This window comes from Melospiza melodia, chromosome 8 (assembly GCF_035770615.1).
Source record: "Melospiza melodia melodia isolate bMelMel2 chromosome 8, bMelMel2.pri, whole genome shotgun sequence".
NCBI classification, from domain to species: Eukaryota; Metazoa; Chordata; class Aves; order Passeriformes; family Passerellidae; genus Melospiza; species Melospiza melodia.
The window spans coordinates 37,837,126-37,855,262 of NC_086201.1; the positions used below are offsets into that span (position 1 = coordinate 37,837,126).

At 59.4% G+C, this 18,137-nt stretch overlaps 1 protein-coding gene across 4 annotated transcripts in view; it reads right to left on the bottom strand.

Annotated features, from left to right (window-relative positions):
- Positions 1 to 15,873: 15,873 nt before the first annotated feature.
- TRPM8 (transient receptor potential cation channel subfamily M member 8) overlaps positions 15,874 to 18,137 on the bottom strand; it is a 101,683-nt gene continuing 99,419 nt past the window's right edge. For all 4 annotated transcript variants that reach the window (XM_063162732.1, XM_063162734.1, XM_063162735.1 and 1 more), the window contains one exon: positions 15,874 to 18,068. The gene's annotated coding sequence lies outside the window, so the exon portion shown is untranslated. The remainder of the gene's footprint in view (positions 18,069 to 18,137) is intronic.

The window sequence follows — 18,137 nt, forward strand, 5'->3', positions numbered from 1 at the left end:
CAGAGCAGGGCAGCGTTTGCTGATGCTCTGAGCCCTCCCTAAAGATCCTGTGGGGCTGCCTTGGACACCTGGGGCCAGGCATTCCTTCCAGCCTGGGCCACTTTGGCTGGGCTGGGGGCGGCCCCAGGGCAGGCGGCAGCGTGTGCAAGGGCCCTTGGTGACACGGTGCCGCACAGTCACTGTGACATGGAACGGGTGTCCAAGGGCCCTTTGTGACACATGGTGACACAGGAGCTGGCGGTGACAGGAGCAGGCCACAGTGCTCGGAGCAGGCGACGGGACAGGACGGGACAGAGCGGTGCCGTGAGGAGCCCCCGCACAGCGCGCTCGTTCGTGTCCCACCCAGAGCTTTTCCGAGGCGTTACTCCCAAAGGTGACCTCGTGGAAAGACTGCGGACCTTGCTGATCTGTGGCATTCCAGAGGTTCTCTTTTGCAGGAGCCTGCAAGGCCAGACATTGGGACTTTGTGACTCAGAAATTTTCTGAAGCATTTCTCAACACTGCCGCTGGCCCCCTCGAGGACAGACCACAATCCTTGACAGGAGTCTCCTGTCCTTGTGGCAGGAGCCCTTTAGACCGAGTGCAGGACTTGCTGTCCTGCAGCCTTCCTGAGGCGTCTCTCTTGAAGGTGCCTCCCAGGCACAAGTGCAGGACTTGGTGACTTGGAGCTTTTCCAAGGCATCTCTCCTGCAAGTGTCCACAAATCCAATCAGAGATATGGAGCAGAGAGTGCCCAGAGTGCAAAACTTTGCCTGGGTGGAGGAGGAGGAGGAGGAAGGCCCTGGAGCCGCCCCAGCACTGGAGACCAAGGAGGTGGTGCCATTCCAGCCAGTGCAGGAGGGTGAGTGGCAGAGCTGGGCCGCAGGAATGGTGCCTGCAGCCGGCTTGACCCCATCTATCCATGCCATGCCATGCCATGCCATGCCATGCCATGCCATGCCATGCCATGCCATGCCCTGGGGACATGCCCAAGGACAGGATGGAAGAGGGGCCGGGCAGACACCCCGCAGTGGCCCTGCTCCATCCCCTGGGCCATCCCGGGGCTCTCCCTGCCTGGGCAGCGCAGGGCTGGGCTGTGTTCTCCGGCCTCTCCCGCAGCCCCTCAGCTCTGGCTGCGCTCGCTCTTTGCCAGATGCAGCCCTGGAGCGCACACAAGAGCAGGAATCCAGCCGTGGCCGCTTCCACAGCACAGCCCAGGTACCTGCAGCCACCGCCACGGGGGCTGGGGCTGCTGTCCCTGCTCAGCCCAGCACCGTGTGTGCAGCACTCCATGCAACACCCCCGGCTTCCTGCCCTTCTCCTACAGCTCGCCTGCAAATTCACCAAGAGCATCCAGCAGGAAGACACCAGCACTATGGGCACTGGGCTCCGAGCACACCCGGAGCTCCTCAAACTTAAGACCAGCGTCACCCCGATGCATTTGCCTGTGGAGAAGGGTGTTTTCAGGCCAGAACAAGTAAGCAGCCTGTGGCCAGGCTTCCATTCTCCCATGAATCACATGGCTTCCCGAGCCACGCCGGCTGGTCCCTGGGTGCCTTTGAGGCCATGGCAGTGCAGTGGGAAGGGAAGCATTTCTCTGGGGAAGCTGGAAACTTTGCTCCATCTGGCAGCTTTCCAAGTCCCCTCATGCCTTCTCCAGGTGCACTACCTCCCTGAGCTGTCTGCCAGCTCTCTGCCCTCTCACAGCCACAGCTGCCAGGACGGTGCCTGTGCCCTGTGCTGCTGCCTGGGCCCGGCCCTGTGTGGCTCCGGGCTTCTGCCGGCCGGGTCCCTGTCACTGCCCTGTGCCTTTCAGGTTCTTGAGTGCCTGGACTTGAGGGAATGCAGTGACAGTGTTCTGGACATCATGTCAGAGAACTTGCAGAGTGAGCACAGGGAGAGGCGTCACTTGGCACTCAGAGGCTTCGCAGTGCTGGGAAAGAATCCCTCCTTGGTGAGAAGGGGGCAGTGGCTGAAGCTGTGCAGGCAGCGTGGGGCTGGGCAACGCAGTCGCTTGGCCTTGCCTGGGCTTTGGGCACTGGGGCAGCTGCTCCCAGCTCTCCTGCCTCCCGCTTCAGCTGCCCCAGTGCTTCGGGACAGGCCTTTGGCCTCTGGGCCCTGCGGCAGCAGGCTGGCCTTTCACAAACTTGTGTTCCACACAGGCGGAAAAAATGTGGAGCCTGACTGAAAGTCTTGTGGAGCTCCTGCAGGAAAATGAAAGCAACATGATCAGGATGACCATTCTTCTACTGAGATATTTGCTGATGGATATTGGTACCGCAATACCCACCCCCATCGCCCTGCAGCTGGCTGAAGCGCTCCTGCCGCTCTTTGACCATGTAAGGCTCTGTGCCCACAGCCACGGCCACTGGCTGCTGCCCGGACACTTGGTGCCCTGTGGAGATGCAGGCCTGTGCCCTGGGGGCCTGAAGCAGCTCATGCTGAGGTCTTTTGCCTTTCCTTTCATACAGGATGATAGCCAGGTGCAGCTGAGCTGCATGTGTGTCTTTCAAGAGATGCTGGAGTTATTAACAGAAGATGGAAGAAAGGCCTTGAAGTCCCATGTGCGCCAGAGCCTCGTCCCACTCTCCTTCCACTGCCATGATGAGAATCAGATGGTGGCTGAGGTGAGGACTTGTGGCCGGCTGTGGTCCCCCTGGGAGGGGGCTGGGCTGCCTCCTGCCCTGGCACCTTGTGGGCTGCAGCCTCCTCCTGGGTGTGGCACTGGGACGCTCCTGTGCCCTGGCCTGTGGGGCCAACTGTGCCTCTGTGGTGCTCTCCAGGCCTCTCGGGAAACGCTGCATTCTGCAGCCAGATTCCTGAAAAGGAGGGATATTGAACAAATGCTCCAGGTGGATCAGACATGGAGGTTCGGCGAGGGCCTGGTAAGAGCCGCCGCAAATCCCCAGCCCCAGCCTGGAGAAGGCCCCTGAGGGCGGTGCTCAGTGTGTGGGGCTGGCAGCTGTGCCCCTGCCCGCTGCTGCAGCCAGAGGCCACACGGGCTCTTATCCAGGCTTCCGTGGGCCTGAGCCGGGTGCCCATGGAGCCCCAGCCCGGCGGGTCTGTGGGCCGGCACCGCAGCTCCCCAGGCAGCAGCCGGCCCTCTGCCCCCTGCCCTCGGGAGCCCTTGGCCAGCGGCTGCTGGCCGCGCCTCAGGGCTGTGCGGGCAGGGGAGGCCGGGGCTGAGCCCCCGCCAACCCTTCCCTCCTGCCGCTCTCTGCAGCTGGCAGAGGACAGGAGCAGAGCGGCCGAGCACCTGCGCCAAGCCCTGCCCTACCTGCAGAGCCCACAGGAGCCCCTGCGAGAGGCGGCCGTCAGGTTCATGGGTGAGCCACGAGCCCGGGCTGCCCTTCCCCTCCCCGGCCCGGCCCGCCGCAGCTCGGCCCCAGCTCCGCCTGCTGCCCCGGCAGCGCCAGTCGGGCCCGGCGCCGTGGAGCCCCGCCTGGCCTGGGCATTGCTGCTGCCGCCCTCTGGCAGCCGTGCCCTGGGGCGGCAGCGTGCGGCAAGGGCCGGGCTGAGCCCTGCCGGGCCAGCAGCCCGTGTGGCCACAGCGCCGCTGGCAGGGAGCTGTGCCGCTGGGGCCGTGACAGGCTCTGTGTTCACAGGCATGGCCGGGCGGCACCTGAGGGGGCAGCAGCAAGAGCTGCAGCTGATCTGCACTGGTGAGTGAGGGCAGCGGGCTGACACCGGAAGCTGCCGGGGGGAGCTGCAAGCCCTGGCACGGCTGCGGAGGGCTCTGCTCCCGTGGGCAGAGCACACTGACATTTCAGGGCCACATAGGGTTTTGTTGGTTGCAACTTCGGGCTGATCCCCTTGCTCCCTGCTCCCTCCTGGCCATGGCAAGAGCAGACTGGGATGAACCTGGCAGGGGCCTCTCCTCAGCTCCTCGCAGATCTGGCACCTGACCTTGACTTTGTTCTTCTCTCTTGAAGCCCTGGAAGAAATGGCATATGACAGCAGTCCTGCCATCAGAAATCTGTCAGCTGAAGCTGGGTTTGTTCTCCGGGCTGTACAGAGGGCTCCCTACTCCACGTGGCGTAAGCTGCGAGATGAGTTCCGCAGCACATGGAAGAAGCGACCTCGCCTGTGCCACCGAGCCTTGCTGTTCTGCTGGAACTCTGTGTAAAGTTGATCTGGAAGAATCTTGTCTGCTGGGCCCACTTGAGCCAGCAGGGATTTTCTTTTTAATCAAGATTTTTGTTTTCATATTTTAATTTTTCGTTTGTATGTAAATAAAAATATGTATAGTAAACAGACTACCAGGATCTTTTCCTTGCCAGTATCGGCAGGGCTTTGGGGAGGAGGATGAAAAGGGTGCTTGTGCTCAGCCAGCTGCCCAGGTGTTCAGTGCTGCAGGGAAAATGGCCAGAAGGCCCTTGGCCTTTGGTGGTTCTGCTGAAGCCTTTGTGCTGCCCACAGAGCGGCTGGGCAGGGGCCGGAGCTGCGGGGATCCCTGTGAGAGCGGTGCCTGGAGATGGCCACAAGCCCTGTGCCAGGCAGGAAGCGCCATCCGTGTCCTCCTGCCCGTGTGCTGCTGGCTGCCTTGCTGAGGGCTCCCAGGTGCCTCTGGATGGGGCTGCTCTGGAGCTGCTGTGGGGCTGCGGCGCTGCTGCCGGGCAGCTTGGCCGGGCTGGGGCAGCCCCTGAGGGGCTGGGGCGCTGGCGAGCCCTGGGCAATGGGCTGTCAGAGGCCACAAGCAGCCCCCTGGAAGCTGCCTTGTTCCTGCCTGAGTGACTTGCAAGATGGTTCCTGGGCACTCTGGAATTAATAGCATCAGTGTTGTTGGAAACTGAAATGCAGGGAGTTCTCCGATCTTTGGGCCTGTTAGCCAAGGCCTAGAGTGAAACACGGGATTTGAGCTGAGGCCTTGGAAACGGCTTCCAAACTCAGATGCTAGAAGCGAGAATTTGGATTTGTAGTATGAAGCAGAGAAACCTTATGCTAAGTGGAGGAGTTTAGCATTTTAGAGTTCAAGATATAGAAAAAATGAAAGTAGTTGAATCTGTCAACACGAAGTTTAGACTGCAGTGCTGTAGGTTTGTGTGTCCGAACATGATTGCCTAAGAAAGCTTACACTGTAGCAAGAGTCCATGAGATTAAATACTGAAGGATTGGGTCAGAAACATACATATCCTTGTTGGCAATGTTTTATTGGCCAATAAACCCTTTAAAGGTCTTGTAAGTACAAATCTTGTGACCTTCTGAGCCATTCGGTGGGGATGTGAGCCAAACTCACCCTTCCTATCTATGTAGAAGATAAGAAAAAGAAATGGCATCATCCATAAAGCTCCGAGGTCTTTTCTCTCGCTCGTTCCAAACTCCTTCAAATCCCCCTAAGTGTGATTTAGCTACAAATAGATGACAAGGACTCAGTGTTGGCTGTTTGACTCCGTAACAGCTGATTTAGAACTTTCACACAACACTGTGGGGCTAGGTGCCAGAAATGGATCATTTGAAGAAACTTTCCCAACTGACTTGAATAGAGGTTTTTTGAAGGGTATTTGAGGGGAAACCCTCCCAGCAGAGGTCTGGGCTTTGGCCTAGCTGTGTCCCCTGCTGATTGTGAAGTGTGCCATCAGCTGCAGGGCTTTCTGGGCTAAAAATGTAATTAAGTCACTTGGACTTGCTCTTTTTGGCCTATAAAAGCTGGACCAACTTTTGGGGCAAATTTGGAGACCTCATCTCTGGGGGAATGGATGAAATAGAATTTTCCCAACTGCTGGGAATGGTTCTCAGTTCCTTAATGTAAAAAGCAATTGCAGATCTGTAAGATGCTAAACAATTTAGGAAATGGGTGATGCATCTTTCTGAATCGTTCTCCTTTCTCTTTTACAATACTGATTTAGGTGCACTACCTTTCTTGTTTTTGCTTGTCACTAAAACCAAGAGAATATTTTAATTGAATGTATCATCCAGCACCGTGGTTCCTTCATACTCACGTTAAAGAAGAACATTATTTCCAGTGGTGTGTCCTTTAAATCGCCTCTGTCAATTGGCAGAACACCAGGAGGCCCCTGCGCAGCCGGGGTGCTGGGAAGCCCTGAGGAATTGGGTGTCAGAGGGCACAAGCAGCCCCCAGGCAGCCGCCTTGTCCCTGGCACCCGGCTGCTCTGGCGCTTGCCCAGAGCGTCTCCCAGGCCTGCGGCAGAAGCCCTCGAGGCCGGGCCTCAGCAGGAGGGTGGGGGCACCCCTGAGGTGCCCAGGCTGGGCTGGCTGGGCTCAGGGAGGGCAAAGCTGCCCTGCTGGGGCATGGCATGAGGGAGTGGGAAGGCCGAGAACCTGAGATTTTACCTCCAAATGTTCTGGCTTTGCCCTAACATTTACCTCAGGTTTTGTCACAAAATGATATCTATGCGCCCTCTAGAAATTACTCACACTTTTCCTCAAAAGTAATTTTTTCCCCAAGAGATCACCACAGTTCTTCCTGCTCAAATATGCACTACATGTACAAGCACGTATCACCTCCGATTTAATTATTCTCACAGTCCAGGGATTACCTCAACTTGAAAGCCCAAATGTTCATTCCGTGCCCTACAGGTGACACCAGGTAATTCCAGCATTCCTGTGCTAGGAAGTTCGGTCCCTCTAAGCTACTGCAGCTTCACCCCTGGCCAAGTGAAACACTCCCTGGCGCTGAGCCAACGCTGCCCCATGCTCCTCGGTGTGTCTGAGCGCAGGGCAGCCGCGGGGCAGCTCCCCCGGGGCTTCTGGAAGGCCGCCCGGCGCCCGGCCCCGCGGGGCGGCCCCAGCGGGTTCGAGTTGCCGCCCGCGGCTGAGGGGAGCGGCGGGGCGGGGCCGCCCGCGCCTGGGCGGGAAACGCTCCCTGCGGCTGAGGGGAGCGGGCGGCGGCGGCGCAGCGGGGACCGGCCCGGCCCTGCCGTGTCCCTCAGGGCGAGCCCACGGCCCCTCAGCGGCCCTGGCGTCCCTTCAGCCAGCGGCATGTGTGCTCAGCCACACGCGGCGTGCCCGTGTACCCCTCAAGTGATGCTCCCTTTCCGTCTGTGAAACCGCCGTACCCTGAGGGACACAACAGAAACCCGCCTCCCCTCAGGGACTCTCGGTGGCCTCAGTGGCATGCAGGGCTTCTGCCCTGCCTTCAGTGACACAGAAGGCACCTGCAACCTGCTGGGGAAGCCTCAAGTGTGCTCAGTGACCTTTGTGTGCCCTCAGCATTGGGACACCCACCTTTCCCTCAGTGCCCCTCACGTCCCATCAGCAAATCAAGAGGCACCAGCCATCCTGTAGGTGACTCAGTGCGAGTGCAGTGGGTCATGGTGGTCAGGGGCCAGCCGCAGGCAGAAATCCACCAGGGCTGGGGAAAAGGCTCTGCTCTGCTTACAGCATGGGCTGAGGACCGGGAGAGCTCCATTTCCCCCTTGAGATGTTGGAGACAGGGCCTTTCACCCTCCTTATAGGGCTGCCCCTCTCTGCAGGCAGCCAGAGGAGCACGACAGCAATAGGCCGAGGACAGCAAAGCAAAGAGCCAGCCCTGCACACAGGGAGGTGGCCCAGTGCAAAGGCAGCGTGGCACCCTGAAGGTACCTGCCACAATCTCATGTGTCCCTGCCCTGGGAAAGCCACGAATGCCCTTTGTGACGAGGGCCTTTCTGTGGCCCCTCTAAGCTCAAAGCTGCTGCTCTTCTGGCTCAATGGGGCCTAAAACCACAAAGCTCAGCCTCCCCCACGGCAACAGGAACAAGCCTCGGCAGGCAGGCAGTGGAGCTCAATGCCTAAGGCTGAGGGGCCAGGGGTTCCAGTCTGGAGCACAGGGAGGGCACACGCCCAGCCCCAAAACTCCTGGCCTCACAGGCCTGAAAGGCTGGGACCAGGGTTCCACGCCTGATTCCAGGGGGTCCCTCCAACCGCCCACTGAGGAAGCGCCAGAGCAGCCTGCTGTCAGGATCAAGGCAGCTGCCAGGGGGCTGCTTGTGGCCTCTGACAGCCCATTGCCCAGGGCTCGTCAGCGCCGCAGCCCCACAGCAGCTCCAGAGCAGCCCCATCCAGAGGCACCTGGGAGCCCTCAGCAAGGCAGCCAGCAGCACACAGGCAGGAGGACACGGATGGCGCTTCCTGCCTGGCACAGGGCTTGTGGCCATCTCCAGGCTCCGCTCTGGCAGGGATCCCCGCAGCTCCGGCCCCTGCCCAGCCGCTCTGTGGGCAGCACAAAGGCTTCAGCAGAACCACCAAAGGCCAAGGGCCTTCTGGTCATTTTCCCTGCAGCACTGCACGTCTGGGCAGCTGGCTGAGCACAAGCACCCTTTTCATCCTCCTCCCCAAAGCCCTACAGACCATGGGCAGCAAAAGAAAGATCCTGAGATTATCTCTATAATAACACATTCTATATTTACATAGAAAAGAAAAACAAAAATAAGAAAGGAACAGTCTTGAACATAAGGAAAATCCCTGCTGGCTCTGGTGGTCCCAGCAGACAGAGCCCCTGGCATCAGATCACCATAGAGCTCCAGCAGCACAGGCGGCCAAGCCCTGAGACACGAAGCACTGTCTTCCAGGCCCTGCGGAGCCGATCTTCCAGGTTCTCTAAGATGGGATATCGAACTGTAGCTTCTGCCCTGAGAATGTGTAAAGTCTGAAGAGCCAGGCTTCTGACAGAAAGGCTTATGTCATTTGCCATTTCTTCCAGGGCTGCAAGAGAGAGGAACCGAGCCAAGGTCAGATCCCAGATCTGCGGGGAGCTGAGGAGAGCCTCCTGCCAGGTTCATCCCAGTCTGCTCTTGCCACGGCCAGGAGGGAGCAGGGAGCAAGGGGATCAGCCCGAAGCTGTTGGCCACGAATGGCCCAGGTGGCCCTGAAATGTCAGTGTGCACTGCCCACGGGAGCAGAGCCCTCCACAGCCGGGCCAGGGCTTGCAGCTCCCCTCTGGTAGCCCCGGTGTCAGCCCGCTGCCCTCACTCACCAGTGCAGATCAGCTGCAGCTCTTGCTGCTGCCCCCTCAGGTGCCGCCCAGCGATGCCTGTGAACACAGAGCCTGTCACAGCCCCAGCGGCACAGCTCCCTGCCAGCGGCGCTGTGGCCGCACGGGCTGCTGGCCCGGCAGGGCTCAGCCCGGCCCTTGCCGCACGCTGCCGCCCCAGGGCACGGCTGCCAGAGGGCGGCAGCAGCAATGCCCAGGCCAGGCGGGGCTCCACGGCGCCGGGCCCGGCTGGCGCTGACGGGGCAGCAGGCGGGGCTGGGGCCGAGCTGTGGCGGGCCGGGCCGGGGAGGGGAAGGGCAGCCCGGGCTCGTGGCTCACCCATGAACCTGACGGCCGCCTCTCGCAGGGGCTCCTGGAGGCTCTGCAGGTAGGGCAGGGCCTGGTGCAGGTACTCGACCGCTCGTCTCCTGTCCTCTGCCAGCTGCAGAGAGCGGCAGGAGGGAAGGGTTGGCGCGGGCTCAGCCCCTGGACCGGGCGCTGCCTGCGCCCAGCCCCGGCCTCCCCTGCCCGCACAGCCCTGAGGCGCGGCCAGCAGCCGCTGGCCAAGGGCTCCCGAGGGCAGGGGGCAGAGGGCCGGCTGCTGCCCAGGGAGCCGCGGTGCCGGCCCACAGCCCCACCGGGCCGGGGCTCCATGGGCACCCGTCTTGGGCCCATGAGAGCCTGGAGAAGAGCCTGCGGGGCCTCTGGCTGCAGCAACGGGCAGGGGCACAGCTGCCAGCCTGCACACTGAGCACCGCCCTCAGGGCCTTTCTCCGGGCTGAGGCTGGGGATTCTCGTCTGCTTTTACCAGGATCTGTGTGAACATCCAGGGCTTCTTCTTCTTCACCAGTTTGTCAAGGTCCTTCCTCTTCAGGAATTCGGCCACACAAAGCAGCGTTTCCAAAGAAGCCTGGAGAGTAGCAGAGACGCAGAGATGTACACAGAGCACAGGACACAGCACCCCTGTTTCTGTGCCAAGGCCTGGAGGAGGCTGCAGCCTGAGAGGTGACCAGAGCAGGAGGCAGCTGAGTTTCCTCCCAAGGGGACAACAGCAGCCCATGAGTCCTCACCTGTGCCACACGCTGATTCTCATCATGGCAGCGGAAGAAGAGTGGTAGAAGGGTGTGGCGCACTTTTGTCTCCAGGGCCTTTCTTTTCTTTCCCATTGGAAGAGCCAGCAATGTTCGGAAGAGCAATATGGAGAGCTGCTTCACCTGGCTACTATTCTGTAGGAAGAGAAGAAAAGAAGATCTTAGCATGGGCTGTGAGGGGCTCACCTGGGTGCAGGCCTGCATTTGCAGAGGGCACCAAGTGCCAGGGCAGCAGCCAGTGGCCAGGGCTGTGGGTACAGAGCCTTACATGGTCAAAGAGTGGCAAGAGCCCCTCAGCCAGCTGCAGGGTGATGGGGGTGGGTATTGACGTGTCCTTGTCCAAGATTATAAAGCTGAGCACCATGACTGTTATCTTAACTATCTCTCCATCTTCATCCCGCAGGAGCTCCACAAGTTTTTCAATGAGGCTCCACATCGTTTCAGCCTGTGTGGAACACAAGGTTGTGAAAGGCCACCCTGCTGTCACAGGGCCCAGAGGCCAAAGGCCTGTCCCGAAGCACTGGGGCAGCTGAAGCGGGAGGCAGGAGAGTTGGGAGCAGCTGCCCCAGCGCCCAAAGCCCAGGCAAGGCCAAGCGACTGCGTTGCCCAGCCCCACGCTGCCTGCACAGCTTCAGCCACTGCCCACTTCTCACCATCGAGGGATCGTCAGTGAGCTTGAGTAGGGCCCTGAGTGCCAGACGACGCCTCTCCCTGCACTCGCTTTGCAGGTACCTTGAGAAGATTTGCAGGACTCTGTCAGCATCACGTTCCCTCAAGTCCAGGCACTCGAGGACCTGCAAGGCACAGGGCAGTGACAGGGAGCCGGCCAGCAGGAGCCCAGAGCCGCACAGGGCCGGGCCCAGGCAGCAGCACAGGGCACGGGCACTGTCCTGGCAGGTGTGGCTGTGAGAGGGCAGAGAGCTGGGAGGCAGCTCAGGGAGGTAGTGCTGGCCTTGAGGCTCACCTCCACAAGGAACGCCAGGGTGGGCAGATCCCAGCGTGGCTCCCGTGTTCTGAGCAGCCGGAGCAGGTAGCGAAAGATCCGGGAACAGGAGAGTATGGAGATGCAGGACATCTCCCTGGCAGGAGAAAAAGTCAGCAAGACTGTGAGCCAGGCGAATAAAACCCGTCCCAGGAGTGACTCACACAGGTCAGGTCTTTCTCCAGCAGCCTGCAAGCGCACTTGGGCTACTTCAGAGGCGGCTCTTTTGGCCACTCTGCTCCCCCAGCCTTTTCCAGTGTGCTTGGCTGTCCCTCAGTGACAAGGCCCTCTGGCCCATGAGCACAGGGACTGTGTGGGTCAGTCTGGGCACAGAGCACAAATGTCAGAGGCAGTGGGGAGAAGGGGGTCTCACCTGGCCAGCAGACCCACAGCATAGTGGCGGGTGTCAACAGAGAGCAGCGTGTCCCAGCCACACCTGCGTTCCATTGCCACCACCACATCATTGTACTGCTTTCGGCAAAGCAGGGACTTCAGGGTCTGCACTGCAAACCTGTGAGCACAGCAAAGCCCAGGTCACACTGGCAGCACTGACTCCTTGGCAGGGCACGTGGCAGGGACAGGAGGAGTGGGATGGAGCACCTGTTGGGGCTGGTGGCAAGGCCGTGCTCTTCCTGGCATCGCTTCCAGAGTGTATCGACCTGCTCTGGCATCTCTTCTGTGCTGAGGAACACTTGGAATAGGAGATGCACAAACAGGCGGGGGAAATACACCTTCAATATACGTGGGACAGGGGGCTCCTGGAGGATCTTCCACGTCACCACGGTTGCCTGCAAAGGACAAAGGCCCCCGAGCCAGTGCTCAGTGCCGAGGTGTGCGTGTGGCAGGGCCCGAGCGTGGCAGGGAGAGGCCAGGAGAGAGGCAGGGGGAGCACGGGGCCTGGTGGGCCTGAAGCTGTCCCTGGGCCAGGGAGATGCAGTGGGGGAAGGAGGATGGAGAGCTGCTGGAGAGGCAGCCTTGGGGCCAGCAAAGGCCAGTGTCAGAAACTCACAGCCAGGGCAAAGACACCGGTTTCATCCCCATCGGAGGTGCACGTGCTGTGCTCTGGCCAGCTCTCCAGCACATCCAGGAGTCTCAGCGCCACCAGCTTTGCAGTCCTGGCTGAGCCCATGATGGTCTTCCACATGGCCATGGCAGCTCTGTGGGGTCAGAGCTCTGTCTCAGGGCGGTCTGAGACAGCCCCGGGGGGAGCTGAGCTGGCTGCCAGTTCTGCCTCTGCCCACTGGCCCTGGCCAGCAGCAGCCAGGCAGCCCAGTCCTGTGGGGACAGAGGCCTGAGGGGCAGGGAGGGAGCATGGCAGCAGGCTCAGGGGCTGACGTGCCAGGGCTGGGAAAGGCAGCAGCCAGAGGGGCCTGGAAGTGTCTGTTGGTCAGACACCTGGGCCAGGCTGTACAGGGTGATGGGCTGGGGGGGCCTGAGCCCTGTGGGCAGGTGGGCCCCATACCTGTCACAGGACGGGGCCACACGCAGGAGCGTCATCACTGCGTCATGTGGCTGTGCTTCAGCGAGATCCAGCAGGGCCTTGTCCAGCCTGTGCTCAGCACAATCATTGGTCAGGAGCCACTGGTGGATGAACCTCACCATGGCAGGCACCTGGAGAAGGCACAGGGAGACTTGGAAAGCTGCCAGAGGGAGCAATGTTCCCAGCTTCCCCAGAGGAGTGCTTCCCTTCCCAGCGCACTGCCATGGCCTCAAAGGCTCACAGCAACCAGCATGCGTGGCTTAGGAGGCCAAGCAATTCCTGGGAGGATCAAACCCTTCCCACAGGCTGCTTACTTGCTTTGGATTGTAAAAATTTTTTTCTCCAAGCATAGGCAGGAGGGCAGCATGTGTCTTGGTTTTTAAGATGGGCAAGTATGGTCTGGGCCCAGTGCCCATGGAGATGGTCTCTTCCTCCTGAATTCTCTTCATGAATTTGTAAAAAAGTGTTAGGAGAAGGGCAGGAAGCTAGGGATGTTGCGTGGAGTGCTGCACACACGGTGCTGGGCTGAGCAGGGACAGCAGGCCCAGCCCCGGTGGGGGTGGCTGCAGGTACCTGGGCTGTGCTGCGGAAGCGGCCACGGCTGGATTCCTGCTCTTGTGTGCGCTCCAGGGCTGCATCTGGCAAAGAGCGAGCGCGGCCAGAGCTGAGGGGCTGCGGGAGAGGCCGGAGAACACAGCCCAGCCCTGCGCTGCCCAGGCAGGGAGAGCCCCGGGATGGCCCAGGGGATGGAGCAGGGCCACTGCGGGGTGTCTGCCCGGCCCCTCTTTCGTCCTGTCCTTGGGCATGTCCCCAGGGCATGGCATGGCATGGCATGGCATGGCATGGCATGGCATGGCATGGCATGGCATGGCATGGCATGGCATGGCATGGCATGGGGTCAAGCCGGCTGCAGGCACCATTCCTGCGGCCCAGCTCTGCCACTTACCCTCCTGTGGTGGCTGTGATGGCACCACCTCCTTGGTCTCCAGTGCTGGGGCGGTTCCAGCGCCTTCTTCCTCTTCGTCCTCCACCCAGACCTGCTTGGGCACTCCTGGGGTTCTCTGCTCCATGTCAGTGACTGGAGCTACTTGCAGGAGAGATGTCTTGGAAAAGCTCCGGGGCACCAAGTCCCACACTCTGCCCTCAAGGGCAGCTGCAAAAGAGAAGCCTCGGGACGACCACGTGTCAGCAATCCTGTGGTCTGGCCTCGAGCTCAGCTAAAGGAACAATGTTTCGGGAAAGCTCCGCGTCAGATCAGAAGGAGCGCGCTGTGCAGGGGCTCCTCACGACACCGCTCTGTCCCATCCTGTCCCGTCACCTGCTCGGAGCACCCAGGCAAGCTTCTATTTCCCGTGTGTCACAAAGGGCCCTTGGACACCGGGTTCTGTTCTATGGCACGGTGACCGTACTGCAGTGTGTCACCAAGGGCCCTTGCACACGCTGCCGCCTGCCCTGGGGCCGCCCCCATCCCAGCCAAAGTGGCCCAGGCTGGAAGGAATGCCTGGCCCCAGGTGTCCAAGGCAGCCCCACAGGATCTTTAGGAAGGGCTCAGAGCATCAGCAAACGCTGCCCTGCTCTGCGGGCTCAGGGCAGCAGAAGGATGCCCCAGGGCTGCCGACGCAGCCGCGCTGGGAAGGGCACGGGCCCTTCCAGGGACGCTGGCACGGCCTCCTTGGGACACGTCCCGGCCCGTGGCCATCCTAAACCCGCGGGTGTGACTCGCACAAGGAACGTGTGGGCCAGGGCACCAATGCTGCTCTGAGACCTGGGGCCCGGGCAGCGCTGCCATCAGCAGCTGGGGCAGAGTCCCTGCCCAAGCAGAGCTGCCACCCTCCGAGCCCTGGCAGCGCTGGTGCCCGTCTCCTGCCCCAGAGACCTGTGCCCCCGGGGGGCTTCTGTGCCACAGGGAGCCAAAGCCCACGTGCATTGGGGGCTGTGCTCCTTCCTGCAGGGGCTGACGGCCAGAGCACCTGGAGCAACTGCTGGCACACTTGGTCCCTGTCATATAATTGTGCTCCTTCCTGAAAGGAATTTTTCCATAGCAGGGATCAGCAGCTGCACAAACGCAGCAACAGACTGTAGAGTCCCTCTGCATTTCACAGACCAGAGGGACTCTACAGAGACACAAATATATCTCTTTGGACTTTTCTGCAAGTTTTTCATGCCTTCTGGAATAAAAATACCAGTTGAGTTTAAAGTTTATCGCAGCATTGTTTGTGTGTCTGAGGCTAGCACATAATATCCCGTGCATTTGGAAAGTGCAGAAGACAGGGATAACTCTCAGAGGAGAAAGAGGTTTTCTGTGTCTCTGAGTATGGTGCAAGCACCCTAAAGGAGCAGCCAATGCAAGTGCTGAAAATAGACTTGCTGTTCTTGTGCTCGTTCCTGAGCCCGCCCTGGTGCTCTTTCTGTGGGGTCCAGAGCCGCCGGGGCAGCAGCCACTCCGCAGCCCTGCTGGAGGAGACACGCCCGCCCTCCCCATGGTGGCAGCAGCTCTGCGGGCCCAGAGCTCTGGGTCAGGGGGGCCTCGGTCACGGCACCGTGGTCCGGACAGCTGCCAGCCCTGCCTGGCCGCCAGCCCTGCCTCTGCCCCTTACTGGCAGCATCCAGACAGCAGCCCCTGGAGGGCCCGTGCCCTCCATGAAGGTGCTGACACCAAGTATTGGGCACTGGGGGATCAGGGCTCCACGGCGCCGGGCCCGGCTGGTGCTGCCGGGGCAGCAGGCGGGGCTGGGGCCGAGCTGCGGCAATGGGGCGGGCCGGGGAGGGGAAGGGCAGCCCGGGCTCGTGGCTCACCCATGAACCTGACGGCCGCCTCTCGCAGGGGCTCCTGTGGGCTCTGCAGGTAGCGCAGGGCCCGGCGCAGGTGCTCAGCCGCTCTGCCCCTGTCCTCTGCCAGCTGCAGAGAGCGGCAGGAGGGAAGGGTTGGCGCGGGCTCAGCCCCTGGGCCGGGCGCTGCCTGCGCCCAGCCCCGGCCTCCCCTGCCCGCACAGCCCTGAGGCGCGGCCAGCAGCCGCTGGCCAAGGGCTCCCGAGGGCAGGGGGCAGAGGGCCGGCTGCTGCCCGGGGAGCTGCGGTGCCGGCCCACAGACCCGCCGGGCCGGGGCTCCATGGGCACCTGGCTCGGGCCCACGGGCGCCTGGAGAAGAGCCTGCGCCGCCCAGGGAAGGGAGTGGCGTGTGAGGCGCAGGCTGGTGCCCCTGGCTGCAGCACTGGACCTGGACTGAGTCCAGAATTCAGACCTGACAGAACATGGCTTCACAGTTACATTCACACAAGAACAGATCTCCAGAGCTCTGGGCAATCACACAGCAGGTTTTTGTTTCCACGTGGCGGGGTGGCAGAAATGCTGCAGTCTTCTTTGAAGCATCTCCTTCAGAAGCCGCTTGGAGCAAGGCCACAAGAGCAGCCATTTCAAGTCCATGCACACACACAGAGACACACACACAGCACAGATAGCTCAGCAGAGCAAAGACAGGAAAGGCCTTTGTATGATGTATTCCAGCAAAGGTTTATTGTATCCACCATGCCGAAGGGATCAGGGAGACAGACCTGGACATATGCTCTGCACCAGGTTACATAGGGGTCAGTGGGCAAATGGGGCAGCACAAATTGCAATGCAAAGGGGATTGGCTTTCAGGGAAGACAGGGCCAGACACCAGGGGTACCCCAACCAACGAGCAAACACAGAAAGGAGAAACCATGAGAATTTGGGACCTATGGAGGAAGGAACAGGGGTGGATCATAGTGTTGCAAGGCTCCGTGGTAGAAGTCTTCTCTTTCAGCCTAGGTGGAGACTATTGTATATTCTTCCAAGGCAGGGCCATTGGGATTTCCCTGAAGGGTTCAAAGGATTCCACAGGTTTTATATAGGAAGGGAGTGAACAAAAAGCACAATTTTCACATCCAAGGCAGACAAATGATATGAGGAAAATAATTTCCAGAAAGGAACCTTATCTCGAGAATTTATGATGCAAGCTAACTGCCATGTGAATCAGTGAAAGCCTGGCTCCTTTAGTTTTCAGCAGGAAGTATTTCCCCATGTAAACAGATACCAGTGCTGTTGTTAGTGCTGGATCCCCCAGGATGGTGTCATGCACAGCATACAGTACAACTGGGTCAGGAGATGCAGGGAGAGAAGAGCAGCAACCTCTCTGAACATATCATAAGGATATAAAGCTAGCAGAGAGTATCCAAAGAGGGGCATGAAGATGATGAGGGGACAGGAGGGGAAACTGTATGAGGAACAGCTGAGGTCAATTGGCTTGTTCAGCTTGGAGAGGAGGAGGAGAGAGGGGGAGGAGATCTCAGCATCTTTCTCCCAAGGGACAGCTCCAATCCCTGCTCTCTGTGACAGGGACAGCACCTGGGGGAATGGCTGGAGCTGTGTCAGGGCAGGGTCAGGTGGGAGATCAGGAAAAGGTTCTTTCCCCAGAGGGTGCTGGCACTGCCCAGGCTCCCCAGGGAATGGGCACAGCCCCCAGGCTGCCAGAGCCCAAGGAACATTTGAACAATGCCCCAGGGATGTACAGGGTGGGGTTGTTGGGGTGTCTGTGCAGGGCCAGGGGCTGGGCTCCTGATCCTTGCAGGTCCTTTTCTCTGGTGAGTCTATGATTCCATGATTCCTAGACCCTGGGAAGGAAGATTGCTTTTTTACAGTGCTTTGCCATGTAAGTAAATGCTATTTGTAGTGCCTTCAGTTGGCTGTGCTCTCAGTTGTACCAAACAAATGTGACAGAATTCAGCTGCTGTTTTAGACAGAAAGCACAAAGCGCCACCTCACCATATCGAGCATTGCTCTATTTAAAGGTTCCAACAATCTCTTCTCCATTTCCAGATGGAAACATCAGCAAACACAGGTTGCAAAAGTCAAATGAGTTCCAGCATTCCCAGGATACAAATTTTCACTAATGAAACCAAGCAAGGATTGCCCACAAAGCCTTTGGAATCACTTCCTAGATGAATTAAAGTCTCTTCCATGCAGGGCTGTAATAGCTGAACTTCTGCAGTGCTGAAAGGTTTCAGGTAGAGTGGGAACAAGTCCACAATGTTCCTGTACAGTCCGAAATAGGGATGCAGGGTTGGACCAAAGGCTTTCCTCAAGGGGATCATGCCAAAATCCATTGCATTCTGGCACACCAGCATTCCAGACCCCAGCAGGTCTGACAGACAGCCCATGCAAGGAACAAGCAAGATCCAGCTACTAGAGGATGGAATGGGAAGGGAGATGGATTCATTCAGACAAGCAATTAGTGCTTGAAGGAAACCCATGCACAGGTCCCTTTGAGTGAAATGGAAAAGCAAAAGGATTTTGGCAACAGTAGCAGAACTCTTGGAAATAGGAGTGCTTTGCAACAGCAGCTTACTAGGACTAATTGCTGCCACTGGACATTAGGGCAGATGAGAATAGTTTGGGTAATGCAGGAATCATGTCAGGAGACAAGCAGTCGTCTCCTGTTTCTCCACAACCTTGCAACAAGCAGAAAGGGCTGTTTGATCAATGAAAATAAAAATAGCAAGAAAATCCTGCTGACTCCTGCTGAGACATTGATAGGCTGGTGCCTCTGTTGCCATCTGCTTGGGGGTTACTGCCAGCTCCGAGCAATTATTCTTCATGAATTGGTACCTGTGTGAGCAACAGAAAGAATTGGAGAGTAGAGCTCCCAGCCCACCTCAAGGCTTTGCTTTCATCCTC